Below are 27,751 nucleotides of genomic sequence, written 5' to 3' on the forward strand. Positions count from 1 at the left end.
TATAATAATCCTTGATATATGTAGTGTCATGTATATATTAGGATAATCTATTTTAATTATGTGAGTAATTATTATTATTCACTTTTTCATTAAGATAGTAAATAATATTTAAAATTTAAAAAAAATATAATTAGAATTTTTTTAGTTTGATTATAAAATCTATTGTAAATATACCTAACTTTTATATATACTAAATATAATCATATTTAATAGTATAGTATTTATTACAGCAATGACCCAAAATATTAACTCAAGTGAGTAAGATCAACTTAGGCCTATTGTTAGGATCCTAAATCCGAATTAGGTTCGTTGTCTTAAAATCTAATACAGATAAAGTTCATGTGTCTTATCTCAAATCGTCTCAAATTGAATATCTGTTGTTAGTTAGATATAGTAATAGATACTCGTGTGAGTATAGCGGACCTTTTTTTTCGTCCTTCACTCCCGTTTAAAAAAATATATCCCCTATCATCTCTCTATCTTCGTCGCAAGTCCCCCTATTTAATTATCCCCTCAGCAAATGTAGATACCTACGATTATCTATGGATATCCTTTGAAAATTTTTGAAAAAAATACAAAAAAAAAAACTATAATATAATAATTATAAAATAATCAATTCAATATAATTCAACACAACTCATAATATATTCATTATAAAAAATAATATTTAAAAAAAATATATAAAAATATTTTTTAATATAATATAATATTTTAGGGCGAGACTGACCGACAAAATGACGAACTTAAGAGGTAGATAAAGTGAGTTAGAGAAAGAGTAGATACAGAATCAAGGCCAAGAATGAGTCTAGAGGAAAAAAAAAAGAGTTTAAATTAGAGATAGAAATTAGGATTACTAAATTTATATATATATATATATATATATATATATATATATATATATATATATATATATATATATATATATATATATATAACGGATCCCTTGAAGAGGGTTCCTATGTCTCTATTCCAGTCCCCATTTCAGTCTACTTCACGTGGACAGGTCTCCACCCGTAAAAATTTTACAGATTCTTATTTAGTCCTAAATTGCAAGTAATCCAGCGAATATCCATTTGTTGGTTCGTAACGTAAAACTACTCTAGTCATTTAGTAAATTTCTAGATAACCATATCATTCTCATAAATCACATGTATTCTTGTTATAACAATATTAATAAAAAATAAGTGGTTAAACACTAAATGAGTTACATCATTTTATATATATAATAATGGCTAATATCATATATTACAACTTGTCAAATTATATTATAAAATATTAAAAAGTTTGAACAACTTTAAAAAAATTAAAAATATTAAAAAATTACTTGTTGATTTATAAGATTTTATTTTTAGAAATTTGTTTATAATCTATGATTAATAATGAAATTACATGTTTGCTATTTATCTTATATGTATTTTATTTATGGGTTAAGTATGATTTTGGTCCCTAACGTAGAGGCCGAAAATAGATTTCGTCCCCGGCTTTTTTTTTGCTACAAAATGGTCCCCAAGATTTCAGTTTGTTTTAAAATCGTCATTTTTACCAATTTTATTTTTTTATTACCAAATTATTCTTTATTAAAAAAATTATAAAATAAAATAAATAAAAAATAAATAAAAAAAGGAAGGAAAGGGATACAGAGAATGGGGGAGAAAGAAAGGAGGGGAGGGGCGCGAAGGGAGAAAAGGGGAGGGGGTTCGGGAAGAAGAGGGGGAAGGGTCTTCGCCACCGCTGCTCTTCGTTGCCGCCGCCATTCAACAGCACCAGAATTAGTCGCAGTTCCGCCTTCAAATGTCAGGGCCGCCGTTGCTTGTCGTTGTTCGGTGGTTGGATCTCACCGCTACTCCTCTGGGCTCGGCGGAGGTGCTTGATGGCCTTTGCTCGTCGTTGTTCGGGTGGCTCGTCGGATTCTTCTTCTACTTCCATTCTTCTTCTGCTGCTTCTGCTTTCATTCTGGTTCTATTATATTGTTGATTTTTTATTATTATTGTTTCTGCTTGATTCTGCTTCTGATTGATTATATTGTTTAATTGTTATTGTTGTTGTTGTTCTGTTTCTATTTTTGCTCCTGCTTCTTCTATTTCTACTTGATTCTATTGTTGATTTATTGGTGATTCATTGTTGTTGTTGTTGTCCTGCTGCTGCTTCTGTTTGATTAATTGTTGTTGTTGCTTCTGGTTCTGTTTCTGCTTGTGCTTCTGCTGGTGCTTTTGCATGATTTTGGGGAAGAAGGGGAAGAAGAGGGTAGGGAGGGGTATTTTCGTCCGAAGGGCGATTTTAAAACAAACTAAAACTTTGGGGACCATTTTGTAGCAAAAAAAAGGTCGGGGACGAAATCGATTTTCGGCCTCTACGTTGGGATCAAAATCATACTTAACCCTTTATTTTACTTGATAGAAACTTATACTTTTTTTTGTATTGACGATGTTAGTGACTCTAGAGAGCTTTTTTCCATTAAATAAAATTATAGAGAAATTAAAAACAAAATTTGTTGATATTTTTTTATAATTCATTTAATTTTTAATTAAAATTAAAATTAAATTATATATTCAATTTATATTTGTTTGTTTATTATAATAATTATTTGTAATAGATAATATATTTAAGTATTTTTGAAAGAAACAATTTAATTTTACACAATTGAAAGATAACTATGAAATTGAATACAAAATATGAAAGACAAAAATCAAGATATATTCCTATTAAAAAATTTAAAAAAAAATATTATGAAAAATAACTTATTAATAAAATTCTAAAAAAATATTACAGAAAATTTGAAATATTAATAAACAAAATAATAACAACCTTAAAGCTATTAATCAAAATACATAAAAAAAATATATAAAACAAAATCATAGAAAATTTTGGCAAAATAAAAAAATTACAAAGATTATAATAGAAGTACGAAAAAAAAGAAAAGAAAAGTAGAAACTACATAATATATATATATATATGTGTGTGTGAAAGTTTTAAATTAAATTCATTTATTTCATTTTTATTCATTATTTATTAAATAATTTAATATTTATTTTGGTCAAATTAAATAATTAGTATAATTAATTATTTATCCTTAATGTTATTTATCTAGTAGTATAACTAAAACATATTGAAATATCAAAAATAAAACTAAAACTAAATATTAAGGATAAAATAAAAAAAATTATATTTACTATCTTATAATTTTTTTAGATAAAAATAAGAAATAATATATTTATAAATAAATAAAAATTATTATTAAAAATTAAATATCCAAATAAAACAAAAATAAACTATAACTTGTAAAAATAATTTATAGGATTTGTTACACAAATATTAAAATGTATGAACCGTATACCAAAAAAAAAATAAAATGTATGAACCGTGATGTCGTTAAGGTAGCGTTTGGAAGAGAATATTACAAAATAAAATTATAGTAAGATTATTTAAAAATATAGTTAAAAAGACACATCTATTTTGTTAATTCAAAGTTAGAAGAAAAAATATATGCCTAATAATGAGCAATTAAAATAAATAATTTTTTTTAAAAAATATAAAAAAATAAAATGCACAAGTAGAGATAAAAGAAATAAAAATTAAATAAATTATAAAAATTGTACCCTAAATACAAGAGAGAGGAAGAGAGAAAGAGAGAAAAGAGAGAAGAGAGAAGAGAGAATGAATGAGTAAAAAACACATTATTATGATCTCGTATAAATAGATGACATTGAAAAAAATAAACTAATTAAATTAATTCATATATTTCGTTATCATATTTATTATTTACTAAAATAATTTGATATTTACTCCAAATAAATCAAGTCAAATAATTAATATTATTAAATAAATAAATTAATTGATATAATTAGTTATAAATAATTAATTTATATAAATTATAATAAATGGTGAGATTTGAATGTCTAATCAAATTAATTAATTGATATTATGCATTAGTTATAATTGATTTGCTTTACAGAATTAAAAGAAATAAATTGGGAAACACTCTCAGAAGAATGCCATGTCAACTCTATCATTAAATGCAAAAATCCGATTTTTATATAATAGAATAGATTTGTCCCTACTCCCTACAGTATAAATGATAACCATTTTTTTGAGGTTCATGTTAAAATGAATTTTTGTTTTATTAACTTAACATATGCCAATATTTATCATGTTAAATTTAATTTAGTATCAAAACTATAAATAAATAACTAAATCAACTTAATAAAATTAAAGTAGTATGTAATGATAATATATTTTCTGCAATTAGCTCATTATCAAATTGAAGCTTAGTTTTTTCAACATAGATAAAATTATTAGTGTTTTTTCTCTTTAAAATTAGTTAAGATAAAAAAGAATATTATCTATTTATTAATTATATTTTCATTTTAAAAGTAGTGTATAGTATTTTTTATTTTAACTCTTAAATGAGTTTGCTTATAATAGTTATTTTGGTTAAAAAAAGTTTTTTAAGCCATAAATATTATAGCAACTAGCGGCTCATCAGGCATTATCGTGTCTGTTGAGCCGCTTTTCTATTGAGTTTAAGAAATTAATTTTATATTTTTATTTTAAAATTATAAATTTATTAATAATTAAAAATAAATTATAAAAAATAAAATATTTTAAATTATTTAACATGTAAAATATTAAAAAATTTAAATTAAAAAATAAGATTAAAAAAATATTAATTTGCTATTATGTGTAATAAAATTAATATAAAAATTTATTGATATTATTTAAAGATTAGTTATTTATAAATATGATTAAATTTATTTATTTTTTCAATCCTATTTAATTAGAAACAAAATTAAAAATTTATATCGAAAACATTTTTTATCTCCATCCATAATTCTAATAGATAAAAAAATATATTTTTTTAATTTAATATTAAAATAATAGTACTTTTATCTGACATTTAAGTAAAAATTATCTTTTGTAAATAACTAACATGTATTTTGGTTTATATATATTCTTTTTGAATCAGAATAATGTTATTATCATTATTTTTTGAATTATATATTTTGGTTTATAGTAATTTTAATTTTAATAAAATATGATATAAATATAGTCACATCAACATTAAAATAAAAAATACTTATCTAATAAATTTGAAGAGTGAATGATATATTAACAAAAAAATAAAATTAATTTCTTAAAAATAATAGAAAAGTGGCTGAAAGTGTCTGTTCAGCCGCTTTTTTATTGAGTTAAAAAAATATTTTTATTTTTTTATTTTTAAAATTATAAAGTTGATATCAATAAATAAAAATTAATTATAAAAAAATAAAATATTTTAAATTATTTAAGATATGTAAAAAATATAAAATAATTAAATTTAAATTAAAAAGGTAAAAAGTTATATTATTATTATGTATACTAAAATTAAGATAAAGATTTACTAACATGGTTTACAAATTAGTTATTTATATATTAAATTTATTTATTTTCTCAATCTTATTTAATTTGAAGCAAATTTAAAAATTTATATTTAAAATACTCTTTATCTTTATGTATAATTCGAATAGATAAAAAAATATTTTTTTAATCTTATATTAAACATCTTTAATTATTTTTAATTTTATTTTTATTTTAAAATTATTAATTTTTATTTTGATTATATCATCTCATTATATTATACACTATCGTTTTTTCTTATCATTCTTTTTTACATGGATAACTATTATCGTCTCACCGTCACTATTATGTTGTCTTGTTTTATTTTTTTCTTGTTTTTTTCTTTTATTAACCACAACCGCAATCAATTACCATAATACCATTATGTCAGCTCTCATTTTTGTTCATCACTTTGTATGTGAAAGACAGATTAAAAATATATAAGAATGAGTTAACAAAATAATTTATGAGAGTTCTTCAGTTCATTATTGATAGGTATATATATGTCAAAAAAATTAAAAAATAAATATCAGATAAAAAATCATTTTTTTAAAATTAAATTAATGAGAGAAAACTTTGTATGTGAAAGACAGATTAAAAATATATAAAAATGAATACAGTTTGGTAAGTAAACTGAAGAGAAAGAAAAATGAAGGTGAAAGTTATGCGTGAAATTAATATCCACAGTAAAATGGTATAAAATTTGCAATTGTAGTAAATGAAAGCGAGGAAAAGATGGAGGCGATACAATCACTATATTTAATGAAGGAGAATGATGGCCACGGTAATAATATAGAAGAGTGCACCTAATGGTGAGAGGAGAAGCACTAAAAATTGAATAATGAGATCAAACTTGGTATAAAGTACTCACATAAAGAATATACCCAAAATAAAATGATAAGATCCATAAAAAATTATTTATCACTCCTAATTACCTTTTATACATGTCGTCGAAAATCAACATTTGGCATAGTTACATTCAGACTTTGGAAAAAGAAGTAAAAAAAATTGAAAACGGATAAAATTAATTAAATGGATAAATTATTGGAATAAAGAATTGAAGAAGAGGTTACGGTTCCTACAACTATTAGTGAAATACAGAATGAAACTAAGATAGAAGAATATGTGTTGCATGTACGGGAGAATCTCTATCATTAAGGGCAACATTAGAAAGTAAATTTGGATACAAAAACTCCGTATTCACGTTATAGTTTTTGTATATTGTTATTTTGTTATAGTATAAATAATAGTTTTGAAATTATCTAAATATTTTAATATAAATTATTTAATATAAATAATAGTATAACCAATGTTATCATCATTCAGAATATTATTTGGACAAATTCTAATACTTGAATATCTAAAAACAGATTTTTAACGTATCAATAATACTTTTTGAATTTCGTAAATCTTTTAATATAAATAATTTAATATTGTCTGAATAAAAAAAATAAAAAATAAGATTAATATTTCTTTTAAGAATGATTTTTATCAAAATTATAAATACATAATAAAATTTAGAGTACATTAAAATAGTACTATAATAAAAAAATTCAAATATTAAATTAATAGTGTAAATTTTTTAAGTGAATAATTAACAACTATAATACATTGTATTATAGATATATGTAACATAGTATATTAGAAATAATTAAAAGTTTACTAAGTATGAATTAAAGCTTTTAAAAAATGATAATTTATACCCATTAATATTATTACCGTTCTATCTATTACTTAAATTTGGACTAATTTTATTATTATTATGAATATCTGAATATTTAAAAACAAATCTATTATTGACATGAGTCTAATGTATTTTTAAAATCTATTAATGTATTCAATAATATTAATAAGAGATGAAATAAGAAGAGAAAAATGGATGAGGTAATATGTGAAAATTACGTCAAGTGGGCAAGTGGAGTAATGGGAGTTTTTCAGAGATAACTGACATTAAGTGGAGAAGTTGGACTAAATCCCCATAATGGTCCCCGAGATTGAGGCCGTGCACCAAAATTGTCCCTGAGATTCCAATTGCACTAATTACGTCCCTGAGATTGGAAAATTTGCACCATAGTGGTCCCTGACCCGTTTTCCGTTAACGGCGTGCTGACGTGGCTTGATGACGTGGATTTTTGGTGACACGTGTCACCTCATGGTTTGGCCACGTGTAACGATATGATGATGTGTCGGTCAACGACACGTGGCAAGCTGACATGGATGGGTATGCCACGTGTCACAATGCTATTTTGCCACGTGTCAGATTATGCCACGTGTCGCAATGCTATTTGTCCACGTGTCATTCACGATGTCATCGTTACATGTGCACTAAATTGGTCCCTTACTTTGCATCTAATGACTCATTTTAGTCCCCGAAATTAAATATCGTGCACGAAATTAGTCCCTTCATCAGTTTTTTCTCATTTTTTTTTATAAATTTAAAATTCTCATTATATATTTGAATACACTAATTTTAATTTTATCTTTTCACAAGTTATTTAAATACAAGTGTTTTTATAAAATATTTTTAAAATATTAGTTTTAATTATACAATTTTTTTCTACAATATTTTATTAAAAGAATTATATGACATATTGATATTGATTTAATAAAGAGTGTAAGTTAAGAGTTTAATAATATGGTATCTACTCCAATGAAGATTTAATGATTATCTTCATGTGAAGATACATCATTTTGACCATTGGATAATAGATTGTAGGGCTTGATTTTATTTGAAGTAAAAGTGTTACCTTTATTTAAAGTGTTGCTAAATAAATAAGTTACACTTTTTAAACAAGGATCATCATGAGATGATGTTTTTGGCATTTTCATGGGAGTAGTTGCCTAATAATATTCCTTAATACAATTTTTTTAATATTTAACACTTTAATAAATATTTTAGGAATACTTGATAAGACACTTATTAACTAATATAAATTTATTATTCCCATCTATTTTAAGAATGTCCGATTTCCTATATAATTAACTTCTCACTAAATTAATAAGATAGATTTATACTGTCGATTATAATAATTCATTTTATCTATAACTTGTTAGGCGGCTTTTTCATATATTACACTATTAATTAATATAAGTACTTATTATAACTATGACTTGAACAATATTAAAACAGATACAAATAAATACAAGAGGCAATAATAAAGTTTTGGTTTTAGTTAACATGTACACCAATGATACAAGTTAACATTATTAATTAAAAAATATGTATAATAAAAAATATAATTAAAATTAATGTATAAAAAAATATTAAAAATTTTAAATTTATAAAAAAATGAGAAAAAACTGATGAAGGGACTAATTTGGTGCACGATATTCAATTTCAGGGACTAAAATGAGTCATTAGATGCAAAGTAAGGGACCAATTTGGTGCACATGTAACGATGACATCGTAGATGACACGTGGACAAATAGCATTGCGACACGTGGCATAATCTGACACGTGGCAAAATAGCATTGTGACACGTGGCATACCCATCCATGTCAGCTTGCCACGTGTCGTTGACCGACACATCATCATATCGTTACACGTGGCCAAACCATGAGGTGACACGTGTCACCAAAAATCCACGTCATCAAGCCACGTCAGCGCGCCGTTAACGGAAAACGGGTCAGGGACCACTATGGTGCAAATTTTCTAATCTCAGGGACGTAATTGGTGCAATTGAAATCTTAGGGACAATTTTGGTGCACGGCGTCAATCTCGAGGACCATTATGGGGATTTAGTCGGAGAAGTTGATTAGAAAGGGTAATACTGGACAAAAAATTTGGACACCAAACCCATGTATTGCCATTATATATTGTTATATATACCCACTAATATTATTACCGTTCTATCTATTATTTAAATTTGGATTAATTTTATTATTATTATGAATATCTGAATATTTAAAAGCAAATCTATTATTGACATGAGTCTAATGTATTTTTAAAATCTATTAATGTATTCAATAATATTAATAAGAGATGAGATGAGAAGAGAAAATGGATAAGAGGTAATATGTGAAAATTACGTCAAGTGGGCAAGTGGAGTAATAAGAGTTTTTCAGAGATAACTGACATTAAGTGGAGAAGTTGATTAGAAAAGGTAATACTGAAAAAAATTTTGGACACCAAATTCATGTATTGCCATTATATATTGTTATATAAATAATCAATAATTAAAAATTACAATTGGTAATAGAGTAATTGTTTAAGACCATAGAATTTAATTTTAATACGTTCACAATGCAAATTTCTTTTAGCATAATCATTCAATTACATTCACGTAACAATATAGAATTAAATGGATGCATAAAAATTATTTAAACTAACAATGAACCAAAATTAAATTAAAAAAATTTAGTTACTTTGAAAATAAAACGAGGAAAATTAGTGCAAGTTAATTTAGGAAAATTAGTGTAAGTTAAGTTTTCTTTATTTTTGATCAATATATATTTCATATATAGGTGTAATTTTTTTAGTTCATATAGTATAAATATCGATATCCAACATAACAATTTATTTTAGTATAATTTTATTTTTATTATTAAAAGTTTTTAAGTCTGCTACTTGCTAGTTTTATGGCATGATGTCAAAATTTTTATAATTGAAAAGTCTAGAATTTAATCCTTATTATTCCAAAAAAAATAATATAAGACAAATAAAAAAGAAAAATACTTACGTAAAAAATTCATACAAATCTAAAAATAGTCTTGTGTGAGAGGCGTATTAAAAATAATTTTTAATGTGTATTTTATATTTTAATATATATTTTATGTTGATAGTTAATTTTTTGTGTACACTTAATATGATTATAGAATTGTAATAAAAGTGGCAAATTGGCATAAATAATTAAATAATATCCTTTCATACAATTTGATTGGGTAATAGTTTTATTGATAAAAAAATTTGAGTTCAAAAGTTTATTCGTTTTTGAGAAAAAATTCTAAATAGTTTCTGAAAATTATTTTAAAAGACAACGAGATTTTAATAAAAAAAATATTTTTATTCAGTCTCTGATATTTACTTCTATGAGAGTGATTAGCCTCTTTGTCAATATTTTTTATCTGTATTAACGAAATAAATTTACCTAACATATTAAATTGTTGATTTATCTATTAAGAATTAATTAGGATTGACAAATTCTTTTTTATTGGAAGTCTCATTATCTTTTAAGAATAATTATCAAAATCGTTTAGTTTTTTATTATCTTTTTAAAATACATTAGTTAAATTTATTGTGTGAAACTAAAAAATATTAGTGATTTTTAAATTATTATTATTTATAAAAATTAAATAAAAAATATATTAGCAATTAACGTATCACATAAATATATTTTAACGAGAAATTATTGACAGAAAGACTAATCAATCTGACAAAATTAAATATAAAAAATTTTTTATTTTATCAAAATTTCGTAGTCCACGTTTAAAAAAATTATAAAAAAACTGGGATGGATATATTTTTTTTTTCACGTTCTATATATTGAAAGGAAAATGCTAGTTGTACAATACTAATTAGCCTTTAATCAGCTTTTAATAAGATTTAAATAATATTTAATTATTTTTTTATTGTAACATGTTCCTATTTTGTAGATACATATCTATAATTAGATTTTAATTTAAATTTTAAAATCCACCCACTTTATTGTGGTTACGGTGACTTTGCTTTACTTTTGTAACTTCACGTAACAGATACCGTTTTTTAAATTCCTTATTGTACGGGACATTCACACGCATTAGTGAATCCCAAACCAAAAAGGACCAGCTGAATTCTCCATCTCGTCTTCATTGGTGAAGACTATCACCACCTTCCAGCTGAAGCACTTTCTCATTTTACATTGGTGAGGATCTGTTTTACAAATTTTTAGTGATGAATGGTCAAATATAATTATATTCACAAACTAAAATATTTCTAATTGTAGTTTTTTTTCAATTGTAAAACATCTAAAATTATTAAGTTATACAAAAAATATTTTTAAAACACATCCAAAATCATAAATCTAAAATTTAAATTTAAACATTAAAAAATAATTGTAACACATCTAAAATGATGAAGTTATACAGAAAATATTTTTGAAACACATCCAAAATTATAAATCTAAAATCTAAATTTAAATATTAAAAAATAATTGTAACACATCTAAAATTATTAAGTTATACAGAAAATATTTTTAAAACACATCCAAAATCATAAATCTAAAATTTAAATTTAAACATTAAAAAATAATTGTAACACATCTAAAATTATGAAGTTATACAGAAAATATTTTTGAAATACATCCAAAATCATAAATCTAAAATCTAAATTTAAACATTAAAAAATAATTGTAACACATTTAAAATTATGAAGTTATATAGAAAATATTTTTAAAACACTTTCAAAATACAGAAATTGCACATTCAAAAATAATTTAACATTGCAATATATATGAAAATCTCTTTATGCCATTTTATTCGAGTTTTTATTTCAAAAAATCAAAATTTATACAGAATAATAAAAAAAGCAATGTTGTCAGAGACCCATGCAAACCTTAGGTAAGTTTTCGGCGTGGACGAACGGCGACGAGAAAGAGAAAGGCGGCGAGAAGATGAGTGTTGACGAAGGGGAATGGCGTTGTGAATGAGGGCCGAGAAGGAGGAAAGCAGCTTCAAGTATTTTGACATGGGGCAAACGTGACTTCTCTGCTTCTTTGAGTATTTTGTACGGGTTTAATTAATAATTTGATGGTTTAAGGTTTATTTTATAATTTTAAAATCAAATTTTTTAATTTTGAATAATTTGATTTTTAGATATGTATTTAAATTATAATATATTAATAATTAAATATATTAAATCTGAAATAGAAATTTAAAATTTAAATTTAAAATTTTATTTTTTTAGATTGTATTTTAAATGTGTATTTAATTTTAAAAAGACAATAAATTTATTCATAATTTTTAAATGTGTTTGTTTTAATTTTTTTTAAATTATTATAATAAAAGGCTGAATGTTGTACTATTTTTAAAAGATACCTAGTTGAATTGATATTGAAATTGAATGGGCACCATATTGAATTCAATTGCGGTCGCTTGTAATGTGAAGCAACGTAATTGCTGCTTTTGTCAATTATTTTAATTAGAGGCCATACATAACATCCTAAAACATAGAGATATCAGAAGATATGGATGGCAAAAGCAATAAATGTGTGAAACTACTACCCTACAATACAACGGTTTTTCATACTTTGTGATGATGGTGTATGATCTAAGCCTCAGTACAGTCGAGCAAGGCAACTCTAGCTAGATAGAACATGCACAAAAACGTTTTTATTTTACTTCTACTTTACATCCTGTACCTTAGTTTACACTTTTTGACTCCTCACTTACAACTGGGACAAATTAAATGAGTCTTGTATCATAGCTTGGCCCCTCTCCTATGCTTGATTTGCTGGTGATGCAATAATAGAGAGAGAAAAAGGTAAAACTAAAAAGGATTTCGTTAAATAGACAATAAAAAATCTGATCAATGTAAATAATGGACTAAAAATTTAGCCCAATAAAGTTAAAAAAAAAAAAATACTCTACCCAAATTATCTAATAAAAAAATTTCATTCAATAATTCAAAAATTTTAACTATTCATTATATTCTAATTTATCAAAACATCAGCTTTTTCTCTAAATTCTCTGCTGTCACTGTCGTCGCTTGGTCTCCAACCAGCCCCATCGTCGTCATCGGGATCCTTCTCACAGTCGCTGGTTCGTCAACAAGGACCCTCATTATTGACGTTGCTCTCCTTCAGACCAGAAACGAACGGTGTCGCCGGGCTCCTCTTTACCGTCGCTCACCACTAATGAAAATAACCAACCACTTAAGGATAAAAATAATCATTTGTATATCTAGTGAATTGAACATCTAGCATATTTTAATTGTATATAACTAAACCCTATCCAATTAAATAACCATCTACATAAAAATTAAAATAACCGTCCGTATACTTACTAAAATGATCATCTTGAACTAGCCATGATTGAATACCGAAACTTAAGCTCAGGGAGGCGACAAACGAAGGGACGAAACTCATTAGAACCCTTGGTGGAAAGAGTGACACTATGGTAGAATTCCTGAATTTCGGAACTCAACACATACATTAACAATGTTGACATCCGTACCATATGTATCATGAGTGACACGTGAAGATGGTACAAAAGATCCTTTTTTTCAGATGAACAATCCATATTGGTTTTCCAACAATTTTCTTGGCTCAATTAATTCCCTATTCACTAGCCTTCAGCAGCGGCACCCCTCCTAATGGATCACAAACAGCAGCAGTTCAGGGCTCGTGAACAGCAACGACGGTGGCACTGTGATTGTGTATAGCAGTGGCAATGGGAGAACGTAGTCGCAAAACAGAAATGGTTGCAGCGCCACTGGACTCATGAATAGCAGCGGCGGTGGTACTGTAGTCATGAACAGGAGCGGCGGCAGGAGACGTGGTCGCGACCCAGCAGGGGCAGCAGCGATATGAGTACGGAGGTGCGATGAGATGAGATGTTCAATTAAGGAGGTGTGAATGAGTTTAGGAGGTGTATTGAAGATTATGGTAAGACAAGGAATAATCGTAGTATGAATGCGTTTAAATACTAATTTTAATTTTTTAAATTTTAAAATTTAAAATTAAATAATTAATTAATATCCTAATTTTTTATTTTAATTTTACCTTTTTTTAATTCATTATTCATATTATTTACAGTTATCATTATTTTCCTATACTTTCCAACTACAAATTGACTGAAAGATTCAATTAAAGCCGTATATAAGTCAATATCGTTCTTTTCTTATGCGGTTAAACACATACATTCAATTATACTTTTTACCACTATGGCTTAAATGATTATCTAAAAAAAACAATCTTTTATAGCTATATCTTTTATAATTAATATTAACATTGTTAGTATATCAGTATTAAACACTTTTTATATTACATTAGTAATTTTTTAATTATAAATTTTAAGTCCTATGTGATTTGACTTAATGACTTGCCCACAACCAAGTTGATTCATTTAGTTAATTACCAACTAAGGCCGTTAGTTAGGTTAAATTAATTGTCAATAAATATTTTGAGTAGATATTTTTTGAGTAAGTTAATTGAGACCAAAAGTTAGCTTGAGATTATATATAGCAAGTCTGTAACTAATTTTTAGAATTAAATATGATTTTTGTCTTTAAAGTTTATCCTGAAAATTGAGAGAGAGAGAGAGAGAGAGAGAGAGAGAGAGAGAGAGAGAGAGAGAGAGAGAGAGAGAGAGAGAGAGAGAGAGAGAGAGAGAGAGAGAGAGAGAGAGAGAGAGAGAGAGAGAGAGAGAGAGAGAGAGAGAGAGAACAAAATTGATATTTTAAAATTAATCAAGAATGAAAGTGTAAAAAGTTGTGTTTCATCAAATGTATCCCAATGTTTCAACTTTGGGGGAGGAGAGCAACATAACAAAATGAGGAGGAACAGAAGTAGGTGTTTCCGGTAGCGGTTATGATGACAATGCTTAGGAAATCAATGGCAACTTGCAGCTCATTGCATAACTTCTTTTATTATTCTTCTTCCTTCTTTCATCTTTTTTGTTCTCTTTTCCTTGTGTTCTTTTCTTTCTTTTGCATTTTTTGAGCACGTGAGTGTGTGTAGGATTAGATGAGAAACAGAAATTAAAGATGAGTATATTTTTGTCTTTAAATTAGGAGAAAGATGATTCTAGAACCAAATTGAATCTTAGGAACAAATTTGAACAAAAAAAAATTATTGAAGACTATCATAACGTGCCCAAGATGACTACAATGCGATTAGGATGCGACAAAAAAAAAAGTAAGAATATAAATAATGGAGTCGCCACCAATTTTATTATAGGAAAATTGGATAAAGCCATTAGTTTGTGAAAATTAGTCTTTAAGATATCCTGAGTTCGGAAGTCTGATTATGCGTAAGAAAGGGTGAAAACTTAATTCTCCTACGCGCTTAACACATCCATGTAAGACGGTTTACCTTTGAATGTATTATATGAGTCTCTGTGATTTAAATAATACTTTTATTTTTTTGTTTTGCACAAACATTATATACAATTAACACAATCCTCTATATACAAAATATTGGATACAGTTACATTTACACCTATTTTTATTCCGTCTAACCTTTTTCATATTCAAAACTTATATATTCAAAAATCACAAAGGAAAAAAAAATTTATAAAAGCTTTTGAGAGATAAACAATAGACATGCTAGAACAAGAACAAGATCAATAACATAATTTTTTTTAGTTATATAAACAAGGTAAAATCTATATATATTATACTCTCTTTTTCGTTGTTATTACTATTCTATGACATGAATTGAGAAGATAAGAGATTATCAATAGTATAATTATACATGAAGGTGAGAAAACAAGAGGGAACAACAATGAATTCAAACGAAATAACTTGAATGGAATAAGAGAATGATGTTAATAATAGCAATGACGTAAAAAAAATAGTATAAATTAGATAAATAAAGAAATTAATTAAATCAATTTTATGGGGTTTAACCACTCATTAAGGAAGATATAAGAAAGTAAGAAGTTAAATGTTAAAGTTTTAGTAATGTTAGAGAGTAGAAAGTTAGAAAGTTAAAAAAATGAGTAATGTTAAAGAATTAAATAAATAAATAGCATAAACTAGAAAAATAAAGAAATTAATTAAATCAATTATAAGGGGAGTTCAATAAACTAGAAAAATAAAGAAATTAATTAAATCAATTCTAAGGGGAGTTCAATCACTCATCAAGAAAGATTTAAGAAAGCAAGAAGTTAAATGTTAAAATGTCATGTTAGAAAGGGTTAGAAAGTTAAAAGTTAGAAAATTACATTCACTTGGTCTTAAATATTTTTGTGTTTGTTTTATGGCTGATGATAAAAAATTAAAGCTCGTGGATATTGGCAAGTGTATCAGATTGTTGAAGTAATACTAAGGTGAGTGGATATCATTTTCACGAGAATTAACGAATCGAGGCAAGTAACATCTAAGTAAATGTATAATTAGATTGATCAAACCTTAGATGATAAATTGTGAATTTTGAAGAAGATGAGAAATAGAGAAAAAGAGAATAAGAGAATGCTTTGAAGTTGGAAGGAAATCTATAATGTTGAAGGCCTCGAAGATGATTGATTCTTGGAAGAACAATGCTTATTCTTTCTTATTTAATTCATGCAAAAGTCTTTTCACAATAAATAATTTATAATCAAACCCCAATATCTTAGTAATTTAATTTCTCTAAACCCAAATAATTGTCAATTTCTTGGTCAACTAATAGAGAGAAGAGGTGAAGAACGGTTTCGATTTTAAGCTACGCAATCTTCAAGAACTATCACTAACCGAATAATATGTCACTTATTCAAACTAGCTCTAAATAATTGAAGATTTGAGATGAGTTTTAAGTAATTCCGAAATTAATTTTTTCAAATATAAAATCAGAATCCGAGAATGAATTAGAATATTTTTCAATTGTTCTAATCATTAATGATGAAGAACAAAACTCAATATTAAAAAAGTAAAGAAGCATGAATTAAAATAAAAAAAAAACACTTACATTATTAATCCTTACACCAAATAGAGCTCCTAACCTTTAATAGAAAAGTTTTAGTGCTCATGATGAAGAAGAAACTAATCCTAATGATGAGAGAGGTGTGTGATCCGAAGTATCACCCTCTATGAACAAGGTTTGCTTATTTATATCCTAAGTTCTATCTAGACTTTAAATTCAAAACTAATCCTAATGTTACCTTGAGGAATGATAAGATAGCTAACTACCTACTTCAAATTCAAATCAAAACAATAATTCAAATCTAGTTTATAAACAAATCCTAACAACCAAATCTTCATCTTTCTAGAAGAAATTAATGATAACTAATCTTTTTAATCTTGAATCTTTGGATGAGATTAAAACTTCTTATGATTTGTATAATTGAGATTGGGCCTTAATAATGTTTCATCTTAGGAGTTGAGGCTTGTGCCGGGATTCTATCTTCAAATTTGAGCATTGGCCCAAATTGACCTTGCAAGGAGAGCTGGTCGCCGTGCTTGGAGTGAGGAAGCCGGGCATGTGTGCGAGAATGGGGGAGGCTGCCAGGCGTGTAAGATGGCTGCCAGGCTTCCATGCTTAGCTGCCGGGCATGTGAGCTAATGTGAGGAGGGCCGCCGGGCATCCTTGTATGGAAGGTTGAGCATCCGATTCTCCTCTTTTTGGGCCTGGTTGGTCCGTTTTTGAGCCGTATTTGTGTTTTCTTGCTAAAAAGGTCTTAATTCTTAATTATTTTGAGATAAAAATTCCTAAAATATATAATAATAATAAAACTCCAAATACTTGATTAGTTATGAAATCTCACTAGAAAACATAAAAAAATTTTATTAAGATCTACGAAAACAAAAGAAAAAGAACCCTAAAAACTACTAAAGATGCGTAGTCATCACAACACCAAACTTAAAACTTTGATTGTCCTCAAGCAAAAAGAAAAGTAAACAAAGTTTATCTTAGGAGAAAAAGAATTAAAGAGTTTGCAAATTTAATTTCAAAAAGTGGGATTTATGATAATCCTTGTGATTACATTCAGATTCTCTTATCTTTGATAAATCTAGCATACTTAGGATTTGAAAATTTCCAAAAACTTAGATCAGAATTGTATTATGAGAATTCTTTTGGGCTTATATGACTTGCAGGCAGTTACTTCTCATTTAAATCGGAGAAAGATCTTTGAGGATTTTTGACTCTAAGTGTTTTGTCACAAGACAACTCTTAATGGACTTTCAATCAATAGTCCCGGGCTAGTTGGTCCAAGTTACTAGGTGATAAAGCACCCCATGGATCTAATTACCCAAGCTTCTCCTTGACACAATCACACTATAAGCACATAATTAGGAAACCGTTAATCCAGACATCGATGCCCAAAGCCTCTTTGGAATCTAAATGTTTTGTCTCACGGCGACTCTTAATGTGGGATTTCAATCGAAAATCCCAGTCATGTTAGTCCAAATTATCAGGTGACAAAGCACCCTTAGATTTACTCGCCCAACCCTCTCCTTGAAACACGAACATCACAGGAACATAATTGGGCTCTAGTCATCGGTGCTAAGAGCCTTATAACTTTTGATTTTTTAATCTTTCAAGACTTTTTTTCACTGCTTCAAGGAATTGATAGTTGAATTCTCATAATACTTCTTCAGAACTTTATTTTTAAAGATTTCCCTTCCGTTTTCCAAGATTCAAATATCTTATGTTTATCAAATGTTACCACATATTCTTGAGCACCACCACTTTTGTTTTGAATTCATTTATTCAATTTTTTTATTAAGATATATTCTATACAAATAATCACTAGAGAAACATACAAATTTTAGCACTTAAACAAAGAAAAAAACAATAAAGAAACAGAAACAAAAAGATGCAATGCATGCAAAAAGAAAGAAAGTAAAGAAAAACAAAAACAAAACCAAAACGAAATAACTAACCACCAGAGAGAGAATTCATTATTTTACCCAAGATTACTTTCATCATCACTTCTTTCTTTATCCTCGGTCAGTATTCTTCATTATCCAGAGGCTTTTGGTGTTACCAACACCAAACTTAAGGACTTACACCAAACTTTGAGTTTAACAATGTTTTAGGAATAAGTGTTTTAAGTTATATAGAAAAGCATACATGCATGAAAAAGAAAGGAATAAGATGGTTTCTAAACAATGTGGTTTTAAATATGGAAAATGCCTTTGAAGACACCTGGCTTCAATTCAGGGCGCTGAGCGTCCTTGAATTTTTGCTCCCCTGGAGCCCTTTTTAATGGGATGCCGGGCTCCCAGCATGGCCGCTGAGCGTGTGGCTTCCTGGCATTCAACTCCCTTTTTTTCTTTGAATTGAAAAGTACGTAAACCAAAAAAATATATGAAGAAGAAAGAAGAAGAAGAGGACTAATGCCACTATGAAAGAAAAAGAAAAAGAACGAGAAAAGAAAAATTAACCATAGTTGGGTTGCTTTCCAACAAGCGCTTCTTTAACGTCACAAGCTTGACGTTGAGTCTTCCAGGTTGGAGGTTGGGATGAGTTTTGTCGATCTATTTTTCCAAGATAGGGTTTCAATCTTTGTCCGTTAACCATGAATCTCCTTCCAGAGTTTTTCTCTATTACTTCGACATGTCCGTATGAGGATATTTTACTCACTGTAAATGGCCCAGACTACCTTGGTTTTAGCTTCGCCGGGAATAGCTTCAATCTTGAATTGAATAGCAAAATCTTCTGGCCCAGTTCAAAATTTTTTGAGAGGATTTTCTTGTCATGCCACTTCTTTGTTTTTTCTTTGTACAACTGGACATTGCCATAAGCTTGATTTCTGAATTCCTCAAGCTTATTAAGTTGTAGAAATCTTTTTTCTCCCATGGCCTTGGTATTAAAATTCAAGAATTTGATTGTTTAAAATGCTCTATGCTCTAGGTTAACAGGTAAATGGCATGCCTTTCCATAGACCAGTTAGTAAGGTGACATGCCAATTAGTGTCTTGATAAGCTGTTCTATATACCCATTAAGAAAGTAATAAAATGTATGGCCAGTGAGCCTCTCCAACATTTGATCAATGAATGGGAGAGGAAAGTGATCTTTCATTGTAGCTAGGTTGAGTCTCCAGTAATTAATGCACATTCTCCAATCGGTGACCGTTCTTGTGGGAATTAATTCATCTTTTTTATTAGAAATCACTGTGATTCCTCCTTTCTTTGGCACCACTTGTACTAGGCTTACCCATGGGCTGTCGGAGATGGGCTATATGAGTCTTCTTTGTGGACTACCTCCTTCATATTTGGATTGAGTATTTTTTGTGCTTGTACCATTGGCATAGAATTTTTTTCAAGTAGGATCTTGTGAATGCACATGGTGGGACTTATCCCCTTCAGATTGCTGATTGTCCACCCAATGGTAGTTTTATGAATCCTTAGTACTTGTAGCAATCTTTTTTCTTTTTCTTGTTTCAATGAGGCATTTATAATTACTAGGTAGGTCTCTTTGTCTCCAAGAAACATATTTGAGAGTGTTGGATAGAGGTTTTAATTCTAACTTTGGTGGCCCCACTTTCTCTCTAATGTTGTTTGAGGATGTTCTCTCTGTTGGACAAGTGTCTGGCTTCTTTTTTTTTGTCCTTTAATTATTGTGGCAAATTAGTTAGAGCCTTTTTATTGGGCAGTTCTTGATTCAATGGATTAGCCAAATCATTCTCTATAGCTTCTTCTGATTTGCTGAGATATGGGTCCTTTATATGAATTGTCTCGCATTTCTCTGTATGATTTTGTTCTTCTACCAGTTGCTTGACAATATGCTTCACTTCCTTCTCTAGTATTTTGAGGAAATTTCTATGTTTTTTACAACTTATCTTTGTTTCTTGCATGAAACCTTGGGTTTGTTGAACAAACTTGGCAGTGGATTGAGATAATCTTTTCATATCGAGTTCAAGAAGTAATGTTTCTTGAAGGAACTGATTCAACATTAAAATTTATATGTTGTTGTTATGGAATGTTGAAATATTCTTGTCCGTAACTCTCCCAATCAAAAATTGGGTAATTCCTCTATTCAGAAAAAGATGAGTAAGTTTTTGGTTTGAGAAATGTCCTAGTAGTGTACACTGCGTTTGTTCCACTTATTTTGTGAGTACAAAATGTTGTTGAATAATGAGTTTATTGTTTGATAAGATTTTTTTTATAGTATCTAACTCCATCATTCCCTTAGATACACAAACAAAGAAAAGATTAAACGTACCTTACGAAATAAAAGAAAGAGTAAAGAAAGAAGAAAAGAATTTAAACATGATAAAGAAACTAAAATAAAGTAAAAATAACATAAAATAAAAGAAATAAAAAGAAAATAAACTTGAAATAAAAGAAATTAAAACAAATAAGATCTAAATTAGAATTTAACTGGATGTATGTTGTCAATCTCAATTAATCCCCGTTAACGGTACCAAAAATTTGATAATTTTTTTTATAATGTGTGTGTACTCCTTTTCATGCTTAATGTCTCCTTTTATAGGAGCTGAAAGCTTACAAAGCAAGATGCTAAATATTTGTGATACCCCACATTTCATAATCTATTTTACTTTCCAAACATGCATGAATGCTTACAAATCATATACCATTGGAAAGTAGACATTTTGGGCTTCAATTTAGCCTCTTTGAAGATCAATTTTGGGCTTATATCAACGAGAACTAGATCATACAAAATTGCACTTGCCGTAGCTTTAGATTAATCAATCCCGTATTAGAAGTGTTGATTCTCCCTCATTGGATGGAATATTTAGATGATCTTGATGTCCAATTAAAGCCTTGGTTGTTTAGTTTATTTTCAATTAGAACCGCATCAATATCACTTCATAAGAGAGAGTTATGGTCAAGATAATGAACATTATTCATAAATTTTAGCATCCGAAATCTTAGTGACTTGGATTGTCTTGCTTCTTATGCACTTATTTTCTTTGATTCTTTCCATAATTCCTACAAAATAATGATACAATCCTATGGAAGACTAAAATACAGGTAATTTATGAGATCAAAGTGCACTAATTTAAACTCAAAAGTCAAAATTCTAAAAAAAAAAATATGAAATACAGGAATTGGTTCCTAAATGATATGCAGATGCATATGAAAATATGCTCTTATTAGGTAATTATAAAACCCGTGATTTAAAATGTTACCTTGTCCACGCTGGGTTGTCTCTAAATATGCACTTTTGTTTACATCTTTAAACTACATATTTGAAAATTATAAAACATATATGAAGAAAATTGCATCAATCATTACAAGTTTTTTTTTCTTTTTTTTAAGCACTAATTAGGTGATCAAACCCTAATTGACCGACACACACAAATGGAAGAGAGAGAAAAAAGAAAGATAGATAGAGAAATAGAGAGAGGCGAAGTGGTGGTGGCGAAGAAGAAGGAAAGGATGCGCCGCCGACTTTGGGGAAAGAAGCACCAAAACTACTAGAAGGCAATGATTTGGAGGCAGACAAGGATAATGGTTCTGAGGGTAAAGCTTCTCAACCTCCCACGATGAATGAGGATCAGCGACTAACGGACGGTAGAAAGGTAAGGTTGTGCTGCCGACTTTGGGGAAAGAAGAACCAACTAGAAGCTCATGAACTATCGAAAGGCAATGATTCGGCGACAAACAAGGATAATTGTTCGGAAGGTAATGCTTCTCGGCCTCTGGCGAATATTGGCCAGGCAAACAGTGAATTCTGACTACCGAAAAATATTATTCCGGTGAATAATAGATTACAACTACCAAGAAATGATTTTCCCGGGACCAATGAGTATAATAACAAGCAAAAACGTGACCTATTGTACTTAGCAATTTTGTTATATATAATTCTTGTCCATATTTATTATGTGTCATGGGGTATAGTAGAAACCCTATTGGTAAATAAATAGGTGTTTGCTACGGTACGATGATAAATACATACGTACCGATACGTTTAAAATATGGACAAATAACAATAAGACATGTGAAATTTATTTTCCACGTCAGCATTTAATTTTTTTATAAAAAAATATATATTATATCACTAATTTTAATAAAATATCCTTATAATTTAATAAAAATAAAAAATATATTTTTATTTAATTTTTTAAATGACTTGAATACCCTTTTTTATATATGTCAGACAAAAATTACTCTTTTAGATTAATTAATTAAATAGTTTAATTTTACCATTTCAAAATTTAAATAATCTAAAAGACAAAAAAAAAAAACACATTTAACAAAATTATTTATCTTTCCATAAACCCTAATCAATTTGTTCATACCAAAAAATGAAACAAAATTAAAAAATATTAAAAAAATCACTTTGTTCTTGCTGGGTTTCTCCCCGACCTTCACATCCCTTCTCTTTGTTTGTAATTTCTCTTTCTTCTCTTTAATCTCGTATCTTCTCCCCGGTAAAGAAGACAAAGAAGCTTCCTCCATTGCGCCCTGGCAAGGTTACCGCAGCTTTCCCGCACGCCTCACCCAGCCAAGGAGAATGTCGTCGCGTCAGAGAGCGTCGCCGTTTTCCTCGTTCCAGAGAGCGTCGCTGTCTTCCTCATTCTTCATCACCGTCGGCAGTCTCTCCCTTCCGGTAACTCCCTCCCTGCACTATCCATTCCTTCTATGCAAATAGTTTTAAGATGTTTACCTGTTGAGAGAAAGCATAAGCTAGTGCTCTTTCTCTTCTGGTTGATGCCTCCATTCTGTTCTGCATTCGCATTTTCGATACATAGCTACTCACAGTGCTATCATCCCATTCTTCCTGAAAATCTCATGAACTATGCTAGTTAACAGAATTTGATTGATGGCAAATTATAGCTAAATTGATAAGCTTAGCACCTTCAATCACCCTTTTAACACTTTTTTATTTATGCAAGAATAAGATGAGCTTTGGTGAATTATTTTAAGCTAATCTGAATTCAAGTCTTTGAATTTATGACAACATTTCAAGTGAACTAAAGTTAGTTGTTTTTAACAAAATCATGAGCTGTTACTTGCTAGTTTCATGAATTAACGTTGTCTTCTGTTATACCTTCTGGTTTGTTATATAACTCCTTTTCCGGCAATGAATATGCTGGTAAATGCTCAATTTTTCGCCTTTAACCGAGAATATTTCGGCCAAATTTGCAGTTTGCACTTCAACTGATGTTCCTATGGCTTTCTATCTAGACTTTCAGTTACTAAATTGAGATGAACTTCACCATTATTGCATCTGATTTCATCCTTTGGACTCCTTAACTGAAATTTACAGCACAATAATCATAAGAAGAAGGGAAAAATACTAAGCATCATATAAATAATGAATTTATTGATGTAACTGATGTGAATATATGCAAATTGATGTAATTGAAGTTTGTTGAGCTAACCAGAAAGCTTCTATATGCTGATTGAATCTGAATTGCTGCTGCTTCTTCACTTAAGAATGTAGAACTACTTGAATTTGGCATTTCTTCTTGTTCTATTACATTCTCCACAGTTTCTTCACTTTTGGCATCTTCTCTATCACTCAAGTTCTCTTCTATTATTGGTTGTGTAACTGTAACTTCAGAACTCTTAAGTGAAGCTGAATCCTCTTCTGCCATAACTAAATTGAATTCATTTTCACACAAGTATGATCTAACAGAACCCCATCTTCGATTTTCTGTCGAATTTTGCCTACCCTGAGAAAAAATAACAAAATTTGTGATATGATCAAGAATTCTTGCAGCATAGCATTTTTGAGAGACTCACTTTGCTTTCATATGATGCAGTGGAACGGTTTTTGGAGAAGACACGTCTTACCAATTCTCCAGTAAAACCCATATCTTAACTAGCTTTATGAATTTGAGAAGAATCAAAAGAAATAAGAATTCTAAATAAGATTTATATTAATATGGACAATGCAAAGATATAGCATATAGAGGATGATGCTACTAAAGTGATAAAGGCCAAGCTACATTCTCACTTGTCCTCACAGTATTAGATAATAATGTAATCTTAGCCTTAATATTTTCTTAATATGTGGCTATGTGCACCAAAACTTTAAAGACACTTATTATTGTTACTAATGGTATCTTATAATATAGTGAAATCACATGTTAGCTAGAATTAAATATGATCGTGATGTATATGCAGGGATTTGCAGAGTTGGAATGCTGACTCTAAATCAAAGAAAAAAAAAAGAAGCTGGAAAGTTAAAAAGAAAAAAAAGGGTATATGGATTTAAGTGCAATGTTTTTTATTGCCTTTTTTTTTTTTGCATATATACTTTTTGCACATGGCTTGTAGAGGATAGGCTTCTAAAAAAGTTTTGCTTAATGCTGGGGTTATGTACTCTCTTTGGTCATATTTGTGATAACCTTCTTGGTTAGAAAATGTCTTATTCTTTTGAGGAATGCCCCTAACCAGCAATGCACAATTTATTTGTGTTATTACTTATTACTTGCTCTCTTTAAAAGGTTAATATCTTTTCAATATTGTTAATTTCTTATTCAACTCTTATTCATCTCTATTTTGCATTCTGCTAGCTCTTAACTTTTTATTTGCCATTATATTTTGTAGGATTTCTTGGCTTTTGAAGATCACTTTATATCCCATGGGTATGGTATTTACATTAAAAAAAAAGTGTCTGTTTTTCTCATGATCATATCACAGTTGACATGCAAAGAACTACAGTCAGTGCAAGTTTGATGTTTAATTTATTTTATTCTATTTTTGTTAATATCTTGATCCTATGTTTCTGTTAATCTAGTTGGAACAGACACTAGGTTACTCAAGTAATATGACCAAGGCTGCCAGTTACATTGTTCCTCCTTTGTCAGGGCTCTAAAAGGGTAATTTGTTGGCAGTAGTTACCTTGTTGACACTAGGTTACTCAAGTTTACAATATTATTTTTGCATACGTAAAACTTGGTGGGATCCATAGATAGATGGATATATTTTAAATAAAGTAAGTAAGACTGCTTATATTGTTAGCGTGCCTAACAATGAGATGTTAAACTAGTAGTTTGTAAGAATTTCTCTATAACGTCTATGATTTATCAGCTAATGCTCAGAGAATAGTAGTTAATGAGTAGCAAAATATAGTCAACGAACTGCTTGAATGTTGGATTTTTCTATAACAGGAGATAAGATTAACTTTTTATTTAAAAAGTGTAAATAATTTTTGATATCACTTTATTGTCTGATCACGTTGTCGATCTTGTCTAGTGGGACAAAATTTTGCTTTTTGCATATGTTTGTCATTGGCAGATTCAATCAAACTTAAAAGTGAAGGTTTTGGTCCTTATTTGTATCAGAAAAGACAAACCGCACTGGAGTATTGTCTAGGAGCAATTTAGTGAAGACCTACAATGAATGGCTGCTTCCTTTCCGCACCTTGGTGAGTGGGATTATGACAGAGAACAAGAATGATTATGATCAGCTTGCAGTTGACACTTTATGTACTTTGAATCCACATAAACTTGTTTTGTACCGTTGCATTGAGCTTGTAGAAGAGAAGCTTATGCAATCTACCACGTAAGCTTTTCTTTTTCACCAAAGTTGTCCTCTTTTGTGAAACATTCCCTCAAAAATTGCTTTATGCCACCAACTGAGCTTGGCAAAAACTCGCAAGATTTGTTTCCACATGAAATCTTTAATCCCAAGATAAGATTTTGCCAACACAATCAGGCCTCCAATTATGTGAAAAACAAATCTTCCACCTCTGCAAAAGGAACCTAGAGGCTAGAGCCAGCACAACTAACAATAATAGAGCTATGACAAGACACACTTAAAAGTGGAGCATTTATTTGTACCAAATTCATTCTATATGTGATAAGAGTTAGTGTACTGATGTGAAGTTATCCAAGAGGTAGAGTGCTATGTACAAGATACAAAAGAAGTTAGTTGCTTGATAAATATTTCACGACAATAAAGAGTTGTGTTGTCCAAATAATTTGTGTTCTTGCTCTTTTCATTTATTAGATGGTATTCTTGATGATTGGTGAATTGCACGGCACTTCATGTTTCATTGTTGGTCAATTATCCTCTAATATCTCAAACAGGAAAACTTCCTTATATTTCACGGATGACACATGAACTTGGATAATTTAAGTGTAATCATCGAATAAAACAGAGATATTTGACCTACAAAGAATGATACATTTTATATGGTTGAAATGTTTCGAAGTTTCAAAAGCAAAGAGGTCGAATATCTCATGTGAAATTTAGTAATAAAGGAACTTGCTACTTAAGCATCACCTATATAGCAGTCTAATTTTAGAACTAAGAAAAATAATTAAAAAAAACGTAATTCATGACTGCCACTTCTTCCTTTAGCAGAGTTGGCCTGTACGGTGTTCCACAATTGTGGACTCTTGAACTTGATTTTTGTGAACTTTCTCTGATAACAGTAGTGCTCAGCTTTGAGAGATGAGATCTTCTGCGGCCAAGCTTGCAATTTTCTATGTTCCCAGATCGCCCTATAAATATCCTAGATACAGAATTAATAGATTGAGAAACACCTGATCAAGCATTAGACACAGTTTTTTTCACACAATTTCACAAGAACCTATTAAGTTGAACCAGAGAATTGATAAGAAACACTCACTTACCGAAAAATCAAATTGAAGAAAGAACATAAGGAATGAACAGATGTTTAGCTACCTAATTCAAAAGTAAAATCTAACTGTCAGGCAATTAAAATGAGCACAGACCAGGTGACCCAAAGAGGAGAACGACATTACAGAATACTCTTTCCCTCAAACATAAACTGCAAATATCTTCAAAAGTCTTTCTCATACTGTTTCAAAAACTCATATCACATCTTCCAACCATACGGCATGACATCAATACTAAGAATTCTAATAAAAC

General features: G+C 28.8%; 1 pseudogene; it reads right to left on the reverse strand.

Annotated features, from left to right (window-relative positions):
- Positions 1–23,565: 23,565 nt before the first annotated feature.
- On the reverse strand, positions 23,566–24,798 carry LOC140178049 (protein IQ-DOMAIN 33-like; annotated as a pseudogene).
- Positions 24,799–27,751: the final 2,953 nt, after the last annotated feature.

This window comes from Arachis hypogaea, chromosome 13 (assembly GCF_003086295.3).
Source record: "Arachis hypogaea cultivar Tifrunner chromosome 13, arahy.Tifrunner.gnm2.J5K5, whole genome shotgun sequence".
NCBI classification, from domain to species: domain Eukaryota; kingdom Viridiplantae; phylum Streptophyta; class Magnoliopsida; order Fabales; family Fabaceae; genus Arachis; species Arachis hypogaea.